At 52.7% G+C, this 18,556-nt stretch overlaps 1 protein-coding gene across 7 annotated transcripts in view; it reads right to left on the reverse strand.

The window, feature by feature from the left end:
* The window catches only part of CTBP2 (C-terminal binding protein 2), a 171,675-nt gene extending 153,452 nt beyond the window's left edge, over positions 1-18,223 (reverse strand). For 2 of the 7 annotated variants that reach the window (XM_032281964.1, XM_032281959.1), the window contains exon 1: positions 15,813-16,076. The gene's annotated coding sequence lies outside the window, so the exon portion shown is untranslated. Of the gene's footprint in view, positions 1-8,938; positions 9,162-15,812; positions 16,077-17,018; positions 17,256-17,473; positions 17,720-17,988 lie in introns of those variants that run through there. The other 5 variants (XM_032281960.1, XM_032281963.1, XM_032281962.1 and 2 more) reach the window with 5 other exon arrangements.
* Between the last annotated feature and the right edge of the window lie 333 nt (positions 18,224-18,556).

Here is an 18,556-nt window from a genome sequence, read left to right on the forward strand (position 1 = left end):
CACGCTGAAAGGTGTTTTACCGTATATAAATTATTTCTATATAGAATTCTTAAAATTTGATCCTTCTCAAAAAGCAAATGATAAAATTAAATGACTTGCCCCATGCAGTGAACTGTGAAATCCCTCTGCAGCCCCCAAGGCCTTTGCAACAGAGGGATGGCAGAGCCAGCACACGCCCCACCAGGCTTCCTTGAGATCAGCAACAGCCAGAAGACAACCTGAGAAAGGACTCTGTTAAGCACATGCTTGCAGAGGCTTCCTGAAATGCAGTTTCACTTCAGACACTTTTGTGAGGGACAATCATTTCGTTACCTCTGGTAGTCTAGCGGCCAGGACTTGGGTGCTGAATTCCCCTGGGGTACCTTTCTTGAAATACTTCTACCTTGGGTTGCCTCTCCCATATTCAGCCTCAGCACACCCCCTTCAGCCTAACTCTAAACCTCATATGGCCACCTCTGCCCACTCCAGCTCGTGGATATCCACCAGTGTTTTCCTGAACTGCAGATAAACCCTCCTCGCTCTTCCTCCCCGCAGCCCGGCAGCTCCCACAACACCCCGCACATAGCAGGGGTGCTATGTGAAGAGCACCCTCAGTCTACAGGCAATGTTCAGAAGAAGCAAATTCCCCTCAATCAGCAGGGTGTGGCGGCTCATGCCTGTAATCCCAGCACTTTGGGAGGCCAAGGAAGGCAGATCACCTGAGGTCAGGAGTTCAAGACCAGCCTGGCCAACATGGTGAAAACCTGTCTCAACTAAACAATACAAAAATGAGCCAGGCGTGCTGTAATCCCAGCTACTCAGGAAGCTGAGGCAGGAGAATCGCTTGAACTTGGGAGGCGGAGGTTACAGTGAGCCCAGAACTTACCATTGCACTCCAGCCTGACGACAGAGCAAGACTCTGTCTCAAAACAAAACAAAACAATTCACCTCAATGGCACTGCATTAATTTCTGGGAAATCAATGCAAATTGGTCACCTTATCACACCATGTAATACATTTAAACCCTATGTCTAAAATACTGTATACCTATTTTTATTTGATTTGCTAAATTCTAAAGCTTTTCTGAATCTCCAAAAGTTAGTTTCCCCAGTAATGTATAACTGCTTAATTGGAAAAGTGTACAAAACATAATTACACTGCCTAAAACTACAATATTGCTTATGGGAATATCTCCATTCATGCATTCCACTTTATTTTGTATTTAATCTCTATTAAGATGTCTATGTGAAAACAGATAGGTATGCTATTCTTCATAGACACCATAAATCATAAAGTCATTTCTTTGCTAACTCAAGTTCAAAATCAGCCCCAGAAGAAACTACCAGGGCCCCAAAGACTATCGCTTTCCATATTGAAGCAGACAAGTTCCTTACATAGAGGCCTCAGTACAGAGCCTCAAAACACCTATCCCTGGGCCAATTAGTTAGGTCATCATTTCTCTCACCATAAATGGCTCTGCAAGCAATTCAAAAAAAGCACCCAGACGTTCCCTGGAAAGCAGTCACTCAAACCAAGAAGAGCAATTCCTTGCTGCCCCAGAGCCCCGCTACAAACCTTTTATCAAGGAGCAAACAGAGTCCCTTAAATCCTTCTTCACCTAAGGACACCCACGGACACGCTTTCAAGTTCACCTTTCAACATGGGGGACTCTTGCCAAAGGCTCCAGACTCTTGAAACTGGATTCTCCTGCCTCCCTTCTGGCCTTCAAATTTGCACATACCCGCTCATCCCTAGAAGAGGGTTATCTGAATACACAGCCATTCTCTGGACAGCTTGGTACTGGTGGAGGAGAACCAGTTCGGAACTCACCCGATCATTAATTAACTGTGAGCCCCGTCTACGCGGCTTGCCGACTTGACTCGTCAAGTGGTAAATAATCACACTGCCTCACAACAGGGTTGTTACTAAAAATAAAATAAGCCAATGTATGATAAAGTACTTCTGCAAACAGAAACAAGCTAGGTTATCAGCCTTCCTGAAGCCTACTAATTAATAAGTTCCCTGATCAAGATAAAATGGATTTATCACAAAAAAAGCGGAAGGTATCGCCCTCCCTCTCCAATCTGCCTGCATCACAATGAAACAGGCTGGAAGCATGAGTGAGGGCCTCCGGGTGCTCCTGAAGGTTAGGCGTATTTGCCTGCAGAGGGAGGTAAATGCACCTTTTGCTGATCCATGTTCAGGCTCACCCGGGCCAATGTGAAAAACATCGACTCTGTGGCATCCATCTTTGACTTGTGTACATAGATTGTAATAGTGTGCTTCACTGAGCGGTTCGGATTTTACTAAAATATAATCTGCAAAACCAATTTCTTTTCTAGCAGGGATGCTCTGACACTGCCCAGCCTCATCTCAATACACACTGCTGCCTGGTCAAGAGTGAAATGTCAAGTGCATCTGAACATGGAACCCGCTCCAATTTTAACAGACATACAGGACATCTCCCCTGCTGTCCTAGGAACGCCTGGTAATGGTGGAGGGTGGAGAATCCCTCTTCAAAGAATGAGGATGAGTACAGGAGAAATCCGTATTCCAAGTTTCAAATAATTTAATCGTGTATTTGAGTTATATAAAATCTTCTTTCAACCATTTTTCATGCCAAATGTTCAATAACTAGACTCAAGTGTGTGGGTGTGTGTTGGGGGAGTGGTTTGTTTTTGAAGAAAGCCAGTCTGTGTGCTGCTGTTGGCAGGTTTTGGGCTGGCTGCGTTAGGCACCCTCTGGAGGAGTTGGCTAAAAATACAGATGTTAGGGCTTCTCCATGGGGATGATGGGTGGGGCCTCAGGAGACTCCTGGCCAGGGGTGCCTTGGGAAACCCCTGCTCCGGAGGCCATCCTCTTGAGCACCCCCACCCCCAGGCACCAGGTCCCTCTCTGGGGACTGACTGAGTCACTCCAAGCCCACCCTATCTTCTTTGTATTACAGGTATCTGCTGTCCCTTGGGGCAGGGCAGGGCAGGGCGAGAAGGGGATGCTAGCACTTATCTGCTCCCTCCTGATAAAACAAGGCAAACAGCTACTCCCTGCTAGGAGGAAGAAGGAAGAGGTGACAAGAGGGTTTGTCATTCTTAATGACATTCACACCACCATAACTACTGGGACTGCCTGAATCCTATTGTCACCACCAGCACCAGCACCCCCACTAATAATGGTAACAAACAGCTAGCATCAGAGCACTTCCCACACGCACCCACATCTTACTGACTGTGCACACTCCAGGATTTGCAATTGAGGAATAGGACATTCTGCCCCCCAACCCCTGGTCCCTGGCCAGCTGAGATGCCCTTGCATTCCAGCACGGGTGGTTTCTCAAGGGCATTTTCAAGGACCATTTTGCTTTTCCAAGTGAATTTTTTTTTTGGGGGGGGGGGGGGACAAGAGTCTTGCTCTTGTTGCCCAGGCGCGATCTCTGCTTACTGCAACCTCCACCTCCCGGGTTCACGTAATTCTCCTGCCTTAGCCTTCTGAGTAGCTGGAATTACAGGTGCCCACCACCACGCCTGGCTGATTTTTGTATTTCTAGAAGAGACAAGGTTTTGCCATGTTGGCCAGGCTGGTCTCAAACTCCTGGACTCAGATGATTGACCCACCTCCACCTTTCAAAGTCCTGGGATTATAGCCATCACACCCAGCCCCAAGTGAGATTTTATTTTATTTTATTTTTTGAGACAGAGTCTCGCTCTGTCGCCCAGTCTGAAGTGCAATAGCACGATCCTGGCTCACTGCAACCTCTGCCTCCTGGGCTCCCGAGTACTGGGAATACAGGCATGTGCCACCACGCCTGGCTAATTATTTTTGCATTTTTAGTAGAGACGGGGTTTCATCATGTTAGCCAGCCTGGTCTCAAGCTCCTGACTTTAGGTGATGCACCCAACTCAGCCTCCCAAGCTGCTGGGGTTACAGGCATGAGCAACCAACCATGCCCAGCCCCCAAGTGAGATTTTTAATGGCATGAGTTGAACCCAAAGAAACTGCTGGCCCATGAAATGACCAAGCCCACCCTGAAGGTGACAAACTGTGTTGGACAGGCACCTTCCTCACCCCACCTTGCCATTCCACACACATGACCTACTACTCACACCTGGGGCCTCACAGGAAGCACAGCAGTCACCCTGGCTGGGCGGAGAGAAGGCTATTTGAACATTTCAATCAGAAGGCCTCTGGTGATGCTGACGCGCACTGGTGCGCACTGTGCCTGGCCCCTAGTGGGTGCTCAGTCAGTATCTGTGAATGAAGATCCCAGGAGGAGATGATTAATTACCACCGCATTGCCGGGGCCTGGGGTCAGGAACATGCTGAAACATCCACAGCAAATCTGCCACCCAGCTGCACCTGGTCCAGTCACCACAGCTGCTACTGACTGAGCACCCACAAGAAAACAAACAGGATGCCACCACGCAAGTCGATGGCCCTGACCACTGACCGGTGAACACACCCACTCCTCAGGGACCCGCAAGGGAGAAGGGAGCTATGAAGACATGTACACAGAGGGAGGGGCAGAGACAGTTCCTTTTCCTGAACAAACACGCTCTTTGGAATGTGGCCGGTCATGCCCGAGTTCGCTGTGGCTTATGCGCTCCGGAAAGGTGCTGCTGAGCTCTCAGCAGTGGAGGATTCAAACCTGAGCCACCCCTCTCAACAGGCTCCACCCGGGCAGGGTGGCCGGGGCAGACGACTCTGGACCCCCACCCAGGCAAGGCAGTTCTTCCTTCTCCAGGAAGAGAAAGTAGGTCTTAAATAGAAAGTAAATATTTTACTGGGCATTTCTTGGAGTGACCTAATACGTAGTAACATCCCACAGACTAAAATTAACCTCGTGAACAGTTTTCTGTTCACCTCTTTGGGCCCCAGGAATCAACACTGCTCACAAACTCAGCCAGCCCCGCCAGCCACTCCCCTTCCCCACCCCAGGACGGGACATCCGCCAGTATTTTCAACACAGCACCATGACAGGCTCGGTGGCTCATGCCTGTCATCCCAACACTTTTGGGAGGCCAAGGGGGGAGGATTGCTTGAGCTCAGGAGTTCATGATCGCCCAGGGCAACACAGCAAACCCCAACTCCACAAAAAATACAAAAGCTAGCCAAGTGTGGTGCCGTGTACCTGTGGTCCCAGCTACTTGGGAGGCTGAGATGGGAAAATCGCTCGAGTGCAGGGAGCCATGATTGAGCCACTGCGCTCCAAACCTGGGCGACAGAGTGAAACCCCCATCTCAAAAACAAATTGTTTTTTAAATAGACACATGTCAGGCCAGTTCTAAGGGCTTTATAAACATTACCTCACGGAATCCTTACAACACACCGTCTCCTCACCCTCATTTTACAGCTTTAGAGCCTGTGAGAGAGGAGTCCGGCATTTCCTTCATCCCGCCTTTGCCACACTTCCCAGAACAGTCTGTCGCCCTTGTATCTCATGCCTCTGCGAAGCTCTGGGACGGCAGGACCATCTCTCCTACGGCCCAGACTCAGTTTTTGAAAGGAAAAGACATTCATAACCCTCCAGGGGGACCTCTCTCGTCACCAGCCACCAAAGTGAGCAGATAACGTAGCAGTTACACACTGCTGGGGCCCCTAGAGCAAAACTTTTGGATTTGAGCCAGGACCCCGACATGCCAATAACCAGCAGGCTGCAAAACTCCCAGATGGGGGCGGGGCCGAAAAGGTGGCCCTGAGCTGCTCCAGCCCCTTCCCACTAACCACAGGGAAGCAGACTCTGCCGCCCACCAAAGAGAATTAGGAAAATTCCCCCTTAAGCTTTCTTGCTGAGAGATATTTTAAAGGACTACTCTGAGGGGCCCAGTAACATATGGGATTTGCTTCTAAGCTCTCAGGTCTGGCTGGAACACAACCAGGAACCAAAAAGCACAGCTGGGTTGAGTGACAACCCCCCTCCCTTCATCTTCTGTGGACATGAGATCCCCAACTAAGACACCCCCGAATTTACCATGAAAAAAACGCAAATGACTTGGAGGTCTTCCTTTGCCCCACTATTTGGAGCCATGTGGCCAATTTAGGACAGAAAAAAGCCACCCACTATTCAAGGCCTTCCTTAAATGCTGAGGAAGACATCACTGCAGAGAGAATTCCAACTTAACTGTGAAATCTCCTGGCTTTTGTCAGCTGAAGCCCCATTCTTAATCCTAGGCTTACTTGAGAAATGAGAAGGATGAGTGCAATAGGAGGAAAAAGAATCCTCAACCCTGAGAGAAAAGCTTGCGGCGTGGAGGAGCGAGGAAATGAACAGACTCTGCGGATGCCAGGGCTGGGTAACAGGGTCCTGGGGAATCGGGGCTCGCTGGCTCAGAGCCGCAGCAGGTCCAACACCTGCCCCGTGTTTTGCTGGAGGAACCTGGATGCCAGCTCAGCAGATCTTCTGCCCAGCGCAAAGGATTCCTGAAACCTGGAACACGACAGGGGACACACCACAGACACGACACGGGCTCGGGAAGACCACCCACAAGGCCCGGCTCTTCACGGGAACCTGCATGCCGCAGTCATTCTCATGCTTAGACGCCACCTTCACTCTGCAAGCAACAGCCTCGGAGAAAGCAGCTCCCCCCTTCTCAGTGACCCACTGAGGCACCAAGGAGAGGAGAGGGCTGGCCCGGGGCTGCTGCTGGCCCCACCACCCTCTTCCAGGTGGAGTGAAGCGGAACAGAGACCTGTTTAAAAACTGCAGGGGGTACTTAAAATAGACAGAATCTAATCACTACCCAAGCTGGAGCTGAGCCAGGACACCAGGACTAACATGACTGATTTGTCAAGAGATACCTCCCATTACTTCCTTGAGTCATCCACAAGACAGAGCACAACCCAAAGGGTGAGATGGAGGCGGAGGGGACACCCCAAACCCCCACCGCCCCGGCCCCACCGGAGGCCCAGCAAGGACCAAGGTTTCCAGAAGACACATGTGCTCACAAGCACACACGTGTTCACGAGAAGAGAAGCGTCGTAGAACAGGAAGGTAATCTTATAAAGAAAAGCCTGTTTTTCAGGAAAACCTCCACCTTATGGGGACCTTACCCTCTACAGAAAGCCAAGGTCAGCCTGGGAGCTCCCGCCATCACCTGCTCTGGGTGCCCTGCTGGTTTGAGTTACTCACCCAAGTGGGGCTGGTCTCTGGATTTCAAGACACACCCCAGTGTGTGCCATTCCCTTTCAGTTCTCTGATAGCCTCTTTGAAAAGCAGGCTGTTCCCTTTGTTCAGGAGTATTTGTTCAAATTCCTTTCTAAGGCCCACACCACACAAATGCAGAGCAGTGACCCAAAGGACGCTCGCCCAACAAAATCTCGTTTCTCCCTGGTTTTCACAGGAGTGGTGCAAACACACCATCCCACTGAGGGGAAATCCTAAGCATCTTCCCTGTCTCTTACCCCCAGCTCCCCAATGTGGAACAAGGAAACAGATGCTATTTAAGGAATGCACGTGGATCCGGTTGAAAGCCAGGAGCAACCAGTGCGGGGGAGGGGGGCATCCCACGGACCCAAGCCCTCCCTCGAGGGAGGTGGGGGATAGAGGGGGCTTCTGAGAAGACTCTGGCTGAGATCACTCTATCCCAGACCACAAACATGGTCTTAACCTATTGATAGTCTTACCTACTTACAAAATGATACCTGGCCACTAAATCCCATTTACCACAAGAAACCCCTAAGCACTAAGAGAGCCACCCACAGAACCCCAAGTGCCCATGTGCTCTTGGAGTGGGGGGCGGTGTTGCATCAGAGACACAGACAAGGGCAAGGGAGAAACAACTTGGGAGGAAAAAAGCGATCTAAGCTGTCTGCAGACATTCCCATGTCCCGGTCAAAGGCCACAAGTAGCCTCGGTCAGCCACAGAGAAGCCAGGTGGAGTTGGAAGTAACTAGCTAGACTTCATCACCTAAGTGCCCTGTCCCTGATTGGTGAAACAGGGACTCTGAGGGCAGCCCCATGCTGGGCGCTGGAGAGCCCATCTCAAGGCAGGTGTCTGGCCTCTGCCTGGACAGAGTGAGTCGGTGATCCAGAGAGTCTGACCCATGTATCCAATGAGGCCTGCCTGCCTCAGGCTTTTAAACAGGAGCCACGTGTTCTGCTCCAAAAGAGCAGGGATTTAAAACACCCTAGATCAGGAAATGATCTAGAAACCCCTCCGGGGCATTGAATTGTTACTTCCTAACAAAATGATCACTCATGAAACCAAATGAAGACCGGGCAGACTTCTAGCTCCGTGTGCCCTGGAAAGCAGCTCTGGGCCTGAGAAAGATACCTGTGTCTGAAAAGTTCATATGAATCCTGGGGAAACCGGGCCGGCTCTCACGTCCCCTGAACTCTGATCTCAGGGTGGCCAAGGAAAGAGGCTCAGCCCAGGCAGAAGGAGTTCCTCCTCCGACCGCGGAGGGACACCCAACCAACTCAGGCAAGTCCCCCAAGTGCCTCCTCAGACATCACCCCACCTTGTGACAATGAAACCCAACAACACACCTAGAGAGCTAGTGCCGGACACCAGTGCTCAAGAAATGGTCGTTCCCTAGTTACCTGAACAAGTAGAGCGCACCTGAACGGCTGCATACATTCCCGGAGCACCAAATTAAGTCTGTAAAAGATAGAAAGAGGCGAACACAGAAATTCCTCCAAGGAGAAGGCGGGTGCAAGACGGGACGGGCCAGACCGCAGTCCTACCACTCAGCGCCCGGACAACCTCCAGTCACAGGCCTCGCCAGGCTCAGGGACTGAGAGCCGCCGGAGTGAGCAGCAGAGAACGCAGCAGAGGCGTGCAAATGTCAGTCGTCCTTGAAGTGGAATTCTGCCGAAGGTCTCAGTGGCCCTCGCTGTTTCCCACAGCAACTGACACTGCGCCGTTTGTACTACAGGGAAACACCTAGATTCGAAGGTTATCCAAAACACTGCCCAGGAGACGAGATCCCCAGCCCGTCAAGTGGAAACGATGCCGCTGTTTACCGTTTGTTTGAAACTCAGCCACCATCGCGCAGTCAGTCAACGAACCTCACCCCGACCCCAGGTCTGGAGCGCCCGGAGTCCGCGACCGCTGGGGCGTGGAGGCGGCTCCGGCCCAGTGCGGCCGGGTTCCTGCCCCTGCTCTGGGCCTCGGGCGCGGGCTGGGGGCCCACCCTCGTGTCCGGCGTGGTCTCGAGGCTCCTCCCTTGCCGGGGCCCCGCGGACCCGAGGGGCGCCGGCGACCCTCCTGGCCAGAGGAGGCGTCAGGCTGGACCCCCGCCGCCCCGGGTCCGAGCGGGCCCGCCCAGCACAAAGGCCAGCGGGGCGGGGGGAGGAGGAAGTGGGCACGGGGGGCAGGGCGCATTCTCACACCTCTCAACGACTTCCCCGCGGCGGGAAGCAGCTCTATTTACAAGTGAAAAGGCGAGACGCGAGGGGGCGCCCGGGGGTGTCAGGTGGGCGGCCCGCGGCGGGGCCGCCAGGTGTCCCGCGGGGAAAGAGGGCACGGCTGGGGCGGGGCCTCCGGGTCCACCTGCCGGGAGGCGACTGGCGGACCCCAGGCATGGGGCTCGGGAGCCGGGAACCCCCGAGCGCAGGAGGCCCGCAGGCAGGTCCTCGCAGCAGGGTGGGACACCCCCGCGGTCCGGGAGACGCGGGAGACCCCGCCCCCTCCAGGTAGAGCGCGGCCAGGTGTGGTGGGCCGGCCCTCCCCGCGGCAGAAGGTCGCGCAGGACACCGGAAGTCGTCCTGGAGTCGGTCTCAGCCGATCGCTGGGGTTCGCGGCGCCCCAGGCCCCCCACCCCGCGAGCCACAGGAACAAGGAGGAAAACAGCCTCTTTATGAGGAGGCAATTCAATATTTCTTCCTGGCATAAAATAGGAATTGCTCTATTTACCCAGCCCGCAGGAGCGTCGTGAAGATTAATGACTGTGAAATGTTTTTAAGATCAAAAACATTCCCAGATTTTACTTGTAGGCACTTACATGTGCATATTGGTATCTGTGCAGCAAAATATACTCTTTATTGATTGCCCTCCCAGTGCGACTTCTATTCGGTAATCTGAAAGCCCTGAGATGAAGGAATCAGGTCTGTCTCTGCCTGCTCCTGAACACTAAGGAATATGGGTGGGAAATGTCAGGTCAGCTGGGCATCCACCCTGAGCCTCCAGCTCCATCCAGACCACAGGGCAGATGGAGCAGTCCAGAGTGCAGACCACAGCTGAATGTCTGGAGGAAGGGAAAAACTCTAAGATTCCTGGTCACTCACACTGGGAAGAAAACAGCATCCTCCCCAGCTCATTAGGAGGTCCTCCCAAAGCCTGAGTCTCCATCAGGGTCTGGGGTGTTTGCAGAGTCTCGGCCAGCACTGGGAGCCAATGGTCAGCCAAGTTCTGCCAGTGCCAGGAGCCCACGCAGCCCATCTGGCCCGGCAGCTCCAACAGCAAGGCCTCCCTGTTCCCAGCAAAGCAAGGCCACATGACCGCACCGAGGACGATGCTGGGCTCCCCAGGGGCTTCTCTACTCCAGGCTGAACATTCTCAGTTCCCTCCACCGTTCCTGGGACATGGCTTTAAGAGCTCTCTCAGGCCCTGCCCGCTGCTGGCTCTGGCGGTACTCCAGGTGGGCAGGCCTGCGAGCCGGCCGCGGCAACACCAAGTGGGGTGTCCAGGATCCAGATGGATTTGCAAGAACAGCCCCACCCCTTCCCTTGGCCTCCCAGGATCTGAACAAGCGGCGGTTAAGCTGACTTTGTTTGCACTTCTAGACTGCACTAAAGACTATCCATCAGCAAAATAATCAACTCACAGCTAGAGTTCATTTAAAAGGAAAGGTGCACAAACTCCCTCCTGCCCTTTCAACCCCCTCCAGCAGAGAAACCTCAAATGTGGTTTACCCCCTCCAAACTCTTTCTCCTCTCCACCCTTCCCCTGCTACACACACACCTGGGGTAGATACAGTACTATCACTTCCAGGTTAGATTCTGGCCACTTACACCTATAAAACGATTCCTGGCTAGCCTTACTTTATAGATAATATTTTTAAATTGCCATCGTGGAAAAAGAAAAACCCCATTAGGCAGAGGAGTTGATCTCCGTGGTCTAAGTCTTCGGTTCCTTCCAGAGAAACTTCCTCAGATTCCGTGACTCCATAACGAAGTTTTTGTTTGTCCTGGGCTTGGACAGATTGCTGGAGGCCAGATTTCAGGCATGGCTGGAGCGCAGCCACCATAAGCTGGACTTTCCAAGCCCTGAGCTCGCCTGTACTGCAGAAAAACCTACATAGCTCGTCTCTGTGGCACATCCCTTAACGTGGCCCCTCCAAGCTTCTGCCACAACGTGGGCTGGAATGAGACACAGAAATATTGCCACTATTTCCAGACAATCTTTGAGGCAGCTGACAGTTTCTTTTAGTTATAATTAAGGACGTGTTTTAATGCAAGAAGCACATTTCTGCTGATCAGAGAGCTTTGAAGGAAGCACAAATCAGCAATACAATGGAAGGTGCATATTTCTGTATTTTGTGAGAAGAATTTTTAGAACCCCCTGGATAAAAAACCCAGCCCTCTCCTTTCCCCGGCCCCCACCTCCAGGGCTTTTCCGGATTCACAGAAGCCAACACAACCAAAGGCAAGGCTGGCCACCAGGATCGGGGCAGACAACAGCCAACTATTCAGGGTTCCCATCCTTTAAACACCAACCAAAAGTCACAATTCTCTATAGAACCAGAATCATCCCCTGTCCCATAAATAAGATCCCAACAATTTCATCACAGTTTTTGTGATTATTCAGCAAACTCTAGGCAAGCATCTGTCACATTCAGTTAGGTAAACAGCTAAAGCTGATCACTTCTAAAACATTCACGGAGGGGGGGACTAGGCTAGATACAAATGCAAAGTGCAATCGGTTCTCACTGAGTGTAGATGCTAAAAAACTGAACAGGCTTCAGTCGCCAACAATGGTGAACGATATACATATTATGTCCATATTCCACTTGAGGTGAGGGTTCGAAAGCGGGGGCCAGCAATGCTCCTCCCTTAAGCTACAGAGCTGGTTCCACTGTGGGACCTCAGCTCCCATGTGGAAGCAGGAGGCCTTTGTGAGTAGGGGAGGAGTTTTTTCTGACACGGCAGCAGCTCCAAAAAACATGAACATCCAGCAAAAACTTATTTTAGCTGCACTCTCCCTAATGCTACCAACAGATTAAAAACTACTTTCAAGTCAGGAGAGGAGTAGAAATAAACACAACTTCTTCCTGAGACTTAAGATGCCTCCTTTCTGATGTTGAATATCATTTCCTAAAATCACATTTCGAGGCGGTAGAAAAGGTCTGTTTACACTTTCCTTGAGAATCTACTATCTGCTGTTAGAATCATTCCCCAAAAAAGCAGATAATTGAGAAGAGAAAGCACACGACGTTCCTTAGCAGTCCAGAAAAGATCATCTTCTAAGAAAAACTCTGGAAAGGGGGCAGGCCAAATCTCCATGCCTGGCAGAGATGAATGTGGCCCCGGTTCCCATCCTGTCTGCAGCTCCTGAGGTTTCTGTGTTCTCCAGTTAGAAGAATGAAGGCAAAACTACCCCTTGGCTCCCATGGTCAACATTCCACACAAACAATGGCCTGGCTCTCTCCCTATTGTACATTCTGTATTCATTTGTGAATCCCCCTTTTTTTTTTTTACACAATGTGCAAAGCCCTTCTTTTCACAGGCAAAGTTCTGAATGCCCAAGTGCAGCCATAATTTAGGCTTTAAACATTAATAATGATAGCTAAAAGCAAACTCCAGATTATGCCCAAACATTCATTTGTGAATTTCATTAGAGTCACATTGATGGCTTTTGGACACTCTCCATTAAATCATGATCAAAAGAACCACTGAACACCTTTAAAATGGTTCTGAAGTTTTTAGCAATTATTAAATATAATTTTCCAAACCCCGAGATAGGATTAATAAAAAAAAACCCTTTCATAAGTCTTTGATACATATTCCATCAAACACAAACTTGAATGAAAATTAACTTCAAAAGATGAGGTGGGGAGGAGAGGCCTTGCATTTCCCCTTCTTTCCAGGAGTGCTGTAACTTTAACTTGTAGCAGTGTAAATTGGGACATGCTCACCAGCTGGTAAGGGAGAAAACTGATATCTGCCCCAGCAGCATACCCTCTGAGAGCGTATCCATTCCAGCATTTCATGTGCCCACTGAGTTTTCAGCAGGGAAAGTTCACACAGGCATTCCTCAGCTAGCAATTCACGGAAAGATTATTGGGGAAGACACCCGCGAGATTTCACCACATGGGGTCACTTCCATGAAGTACAAATACTTCTTTTTCCTCCCATTTTTTAGTTACTACAAAAATGTGCTCCATGCTGTGTAACAGAGCTACGATCATCTCAAAGTGGAAATATTACCTGAGTTGAGCCCTGTCCAACTGATAGATTTCCCTTCCCAAGCATGTATGAGTATGTATTTGTGGCCTGATTCAGGGCCACAGGACACTAAGGCTGCTGCTTTCCCCCGACAGATTAACAGAGGGATCCAGGCTACACCGCACATACATTATGATGACAGTCCCACTCTATGGAAATTGACAGTGGTAAAAAATGACAACTGGAGCCACCATTCTACCATTGCTGTAAAACTCTAAATTTTTTCCATTTAGGGAAAGCATTAAGTGCAAAGGGTGTAACTTTGCCTTCAAAAATGATTCATGGTGTTAGTGAACTGTTGGCAAATGGCATTCTGGTGCTAGATCTCAGCGGGGCTGCTCCCTCAGAGGTGTCCTTTGTGGTTTTTTTTTTTTTAATCCGTGAAGCTCAAGGATTTCAAATAGTGTGAGCCGTTTGCATGTTTACAGCCATGGTGGAAATAAAAATATCATTTTAAAATCCAGTGCTTTGCATGTTCAGTACACACTATATACATTCATCATTTCTTTACCTTGTAGCTAGGTACTCCGAAGTTAAAAAAAAGTTCCCGGTTGATTTTCTGGTTTTGTTGTTTGTTGTTGCTGTTTGTTTGCTTCATTTAATCTCTCTTTGAAACACTGTCCAGACTTAAGGAGTAAAAGTTCTATTTGGAGTTTTAAAAGTTAAGAGTGAAGTTATTGATTATTCTCTGAAAGGGTAACTGACGAACTAGTTAATAATTATACAGATAGCAAGTTTTACTGTTTCATCTTGTGTACACGACCACATTAACAATGGCAGGGAAAGCACACACAACTTGGCAGGGACAGGAACAGGTGTGCCCCGAGTCTCAAAAGGCCAAAATATCTCACCAAGTATGTCACTGGTGTGTTTTTACAATGGCAGTAGTGCTTGTTTTTAGGTAGCCTAACTTTCTTACTTTCTTAACTTTAGAGAGACATACTTTGCAAATATCTCTTCACTGAATTGATGATTAAGTCCCACACATAAACTGCAACTCAAGCAAGGAAATGACTTTTAGGGACAATGAGGCTTTTTAAAATCAGTTAAGAAAAGGTAATTCACCCTGCCCCTCCCTGCAGGAGAACACCCATTCAAGGGTCAGTTTCAAAGCTCCCAAGCGAAACCGTAAATAACTCACAGGGTTCTGCACTCAACCTGCAGAGTCTTATTAAGGTACAATTAAGAGAGGGGGTTGTCAGGCTGGGGTTTAAAAAAAAGATGGAGAGGGAGTCAGCATACTCTTTACCTTATTTTTCTAAATAGAAAAAGAATTAAACCAAAACCACCTAGTCAGGTTCAAAAGAAGCTCCAAGCCCAGGATCTTTTAATTCCCTCTAACAACTGCTTTCCATCGGGATGTAACTGGGGTCCCCCACCCCGGGGGCACAAAAAAACAATCAGCGCCATAAATTCCCTTTGCCTTCATCCCTCCCTCCCTTTTACCGGGGGGTGGAGGGGGTGTGGGGGGAGGGGGTGACCCAACATCAACACTTACTCTACAGAAATATGCTGGCTTATTTCCTTTGTTTGCTCATGTTATACTTGATCAAGTGTGAACGATTAAACTGGTTTCATTAAAGGCAAGTGCATTCACGGCTAACATCCAACTTCAATGGCAACTGTAAGCATATTTTGCAAGAAAGAGGGCCTGCTTTTTTGCTTGAAATCTACCATCTCATTAACTTTTCTTTTGGGGGCAATAAAAAGGGCACTAGAGGTTTTTCAGGAGAATGTCAGAGCAGTTCAGAGATCCGATGCCAGACAAAAGAATATTTAGTGTTTCAACTCTATGATACAGTCTCTGCTAAAGAAAAAAAAATTCTGTTTCAATATTAAAGCAGCTATGACTGAAAATGTTTAATTAACATTTTGACTACTATTTTGTAATTGCTCTAAGAAGTACCCTTTGAAATCAAGTGATTATGAAAACAAGATCCTTTAAAGTCTCATTACTTCAAAATAGAAAAGATTTATATTATTAAAAAAAAGGAGGGGTTCAAAACCTCAATTCTCAAAGTACATGTAAACCACCCACTTCTACTCGGAGAATCCTTGCGGCAAAACAGCAGTCTTAGGTACAGAACACGAGGTAATTTTTAAACTGTCTTCGAACCCAAACACCTAGTAGAGAAAGCGATCTTTTTTGAAAGAGTGCTATGAGTCGATGTATTTCGCCCAAGTTAGAAAAGCAGAAAGAATCACTTTGTAAACTTCCCCAAAATATAACGTCCCCTCAAAATTATCCATGTCAGATAAAAATATACCAGTCTCTAGAATATCCAACAGAATTGCAAATAAGGCGTTTAGCATTTTAAATTCCCAATGCATATTTATAGAATAGAATTCTCTTGTCTATCCTTCCAGCCACTCGCATCAGACTCTCTAAGAACTTAACCCGATCACCAATCTTTAAAGAAAAAAGGGGGTAAATACACAGAGGATTGTTTACCCCGGTCAGGGCAAGGAAGCCCGGTGTGACGACGTAGGCCATGGCCAGCAGCCTCCACCGCGAGCACGCAGAGCGAGCGGGGATTTCTACGAAAAATTCCTCCTCTTCCCTACAAAATCCTAAACGTGGGGTCCTCTGCAGCCAACTGCCGCTTGGGCCGCCTCCGGAAAAAGTACCGGGCGGGGGAGGGGGGACAACCACAAACACTCGCGCGCACACGCTCACTCCGTGTCCGCGACCGTCGTCGCCGGCGGAAAGCGAGCCACGGGAAGGAGTGTGTGCGCGCGTGTGTCTCGGCGCTGCCCGCGGTGACCGCGCCGAGCTCTTGGGCTCGCGGCCTCCGAGCCCCAGGGCGCGGCGTGGGCTGCAGGCGACCCGCCACGCCGCCGGGCCTCCCGCTTGAGAAAGGCCCAGGCGCGCCCCGGCTCCCGCGCGCCTCTGCCCAACTCGCCCGGGGCGCTGAGGGCAGCGCGAGGGAGAGAAAGAAAGGCGCTTCCCCTCGGCCGCGCGGGGCCGTCCGGCGCCGGGGAGGGCTGGGAGGAGGAGGGACCGCGGCGGCCCGGCTGTCCCTGCGCTGCACCGGGTCCCCGCCGCCCGGGGCGCGCCCTAGCCGGCCCCTCCTGCTAAACTTTTTCTTTTTGATTCGCCCCACCCGAAAAGTGCCGCCCGGGCGGGGAAGGTGGGGGAGGCGGGCGGGCCGGGCTCCCGGCGGCGGCGGCGGCGGGCGAGGAGGAAGTGGTGCCCGCGGGAGCGCGGCCGGGCAGAGGAAATGCCCGGCCCCGCCCGCGTCCGCAGCCCGGCCCGCCCAGGCCCCCCGCCCCGCCGCGACTTTGGCGGGCCGAGCCCCGCGCGGCAGTGGCGGCGGCGGCAGCAGATGTGGCCCGGCTGCCCGGAGAAGCCAACAATGCGGGACCGGCAAAACAAAAGGGTTCCACTTCGCCTCCTTTCCCGTCTTTCACTTGCGCTCCCGGGGCGCCGCGCGGGATCCCCCGCCGGTAGGGGCAGCGCCCCCGGGAACCGCGAGCCGCTCGCGCCCCGACTTCCCCACGGACCCCCTCTTCTGCGCACCCCCCTGCCTCGTAGGCGCAAGGCCCGCCGCACCACGGCGCGCTCGGACTCCTGTTCCCCGGAGATCCGGCCGTATTGTCCCCGCGGCGCGTCGCGCGCTCGGCCTGGGTCGCCGGCGGCCCCCGCGCGCGCACCCACCGGGCTCAGGGAGCAGGAGCCGAGGGTGCCCAGGGAACCATCGCCGAGACGCCGCCGCCGCCCCTGCCCTCCGGACGCCGCCGCGCTCGGGGTTTCTTTCTTTTTTTTTTTTTCCAACCCTGATGGGAAGGAAGGTGACCGCCTACTTCGCATTCATCAACTCTCATCACAACAACAAAAATCCTGGCGCAAACCGCGGCCAGCGGGCGCAATCGGCGGCGGGGGCGGGCGGGGACCCCCGGGCCAGCGTCCACCCCCGGCGCCGAGGAAGAACACGGGGCCCGGGGCACGGACCAAAGATGTCCTCGGATGCCGGCTCGGTGTCCTTCGCCCTCTTCCTTCTCCTCCTCCTCCCCGAGTGGCGCAGTGAGGCGCGGGCGCGGCGCCCCCAGCCCGCGGCCGCAGGTGAGGCGGGGGCGGCGGGGACCGCAGCCCTCCCCTGGGGCCCCCCTTACCTCGTCCCGGACGGTCGGCGTCCACAGCGAAAGGCGCCCACCCTGGAGGCGGCGGCGGCGGCTCCCGCCCCTCCCACCCCACCCGGCGGCGGTGGCGGTGGCGGCGGCTGTGCAGCCCCCCCTCAGCGCGGCATGGCTCCCGGTTCGGTCCCTCGCTCCTCGGGCCGCCGCCGGCTCCTCCGGGCCGCTCCCGAGCCACCTTAAAATGACACACGCACACAGGGACACACACACAAAAACTTAATCTCTCCAGCTCCCCGCCCCTCCCCCTCCCGCCCTCCCCACCCTCCCCCCGCTCCCCTCCCCTCCCCTCCCCTCCCCACCCTACCCCTCCCTTCCCTTCCACCTCCTCCCCTCGCCGCCGAGCCTCTTCCTACTTCCCCACCCACCCCACCCCCTTCCTCCGCCCACCCGGTTCCCAATCCCCACCGCGTCCCGGCTCCGCGCCCTCCCGCCCGCCTAGAGGGGGCTGCGCTGGGGGTCCCCGGTCCGCGCCCGCCCCGCGCCGTGCTCACCCCCGAGAGGATGCTAATTCCAACTTGGATCGGGGGAGGGAACGTCCTGGATGCCGAGCGCCTCCCGGCTATTTGCTCTTCTTTATTTGTTTTCTCCTCCCGGGAAGGAGGAGGAAAACGCAGAGAAAAGGAAAGGAAAGAAGCGGCGCCGGCCGCGGCTCCCGGTGCCCGCTGGCTGCGCAGGAGCGAGGCGGGAGGCGAGGTGAGGGTCGCCGCTCGCTCACTCCTCGCTCCTTTTTTTGGGGGGGGGGGCAAAGGCGGGGTCTCTCTTTGCAAACCAATGACACAACCCCACATGGGCCGGCCTCGCCCCCTCCAGATACTCCTCACTACAAATCGGCTCTCTCGGGGGATTAGTGGCTCCGCGAAAGTGCACACGGGCGCGGCGGGCGGGAGGGCGAGGGGCCGGGCGCGGCGGGCACTCCCTGGCCTGGCCCCGCCCGGGAGGCCCTCCGGAGGCGCGGGGGACTCGGTGGCAGGGGCCGGGGTCCTGTCGCGGCGGCGCTGGGTCCGGTGCTCCCCTCGCCCTTCATCCTCCTTCGCCCCTTCCACGTGGGGCACCGGGCGG

Source organism: Sapajus apella, unplaced genomic scaffold (genome assembly GCF_009761245.1).
Source record: "Sapajus apella isolate SASKATOON/1434 unplaced genomic scaffold, GSC_monkey_1.0 scaffold13, whole genome shotgun sequence".
NCBI classification, from domain to species: domain Eukaryota; kingdom Metazoa; phylum Chordata; class Mammalia; order Primates; family Cebidae; genus Sapajus; species Sapajus apella.